The sequence below is a fragment of the Parasteatoda tepidariorum genome, chromosome 8 (genome assembly GCF_982258835.1).
Source record: "Parasteatoda tepidariorum strain Cologne lab strain chromosome 8, Ptep-v5.0, whole genome shotgun sequence".
Classification (NCBI taxonomy): Eukaryota; Metazoa; Arthropoda; class Arachnida; order Araneae; family Theridiidae; genus Parasteatoda; species Parasteatoda tepidariorum.
The window spans coordinates 79,251,488-79,252,224 of NC_141762.1; positions in this window are offsets into that span (position 1 = coordinate 79,251,488).

Below are 737 nucleotides of genomic sequence, written 5' to 3' on the forward strand. Positions count from 1 at the left end.
AGGAAATAAAGATGACACAGTTTCAAGGGCCTTAAACTCAATGTTAACCGAAACTCACGATAAAGTCTAGCGAAAGAGAATTGTTATAAATATAAATCAAACAGCTTAATTATTTAAAAACTCTTTGACAAATTGCAAATTCTGTGAAATTATTTTTAGCGTCGATAAAAAATTATTAAAATCAATTAAAAATTCTCAAATTTCGCACATTTCTACGAACCAAATCTTTATGAGCTTTATCAATTCAGTGTTGGTATAACTTTCCAAATATTAAAAATTTCGATGACAAATGGTTTTGCTTTTCGCAAGAATGTTTTTTTTTTCATTTTTACATTCTGCACCATTATCTTAATTAAACTAAATATGACTGGTAAGCAAAAGAAGTAAAAAAACTTAATAGTTATAAAAATTTGCTACTAACTCTCAACAACACATATGAAAGTAACATATTATTCTCTAAAATACGACGTCAGTCTTCGAAAAACCCTTTAAAGTACAATCTTAAAGGAGTAACAATTCCGTCCCGGGAACCCACTAATTGACCGCTGGTCTGCCGTGCGAATTAATTCTTGATGAATATGAATGAAGGAGGATGGAGCCGGCACATTCCGTCCTTTTTGTTTCAAACCGATGAACTTGGAAGACAAGTAACCTCTTCACTTCCCCCAATTTTCCCCCCAGTGGCCAAAAAGCTAGACATCTTCTCTTACAGGTTTTGACTATAAAAACATTAGGTC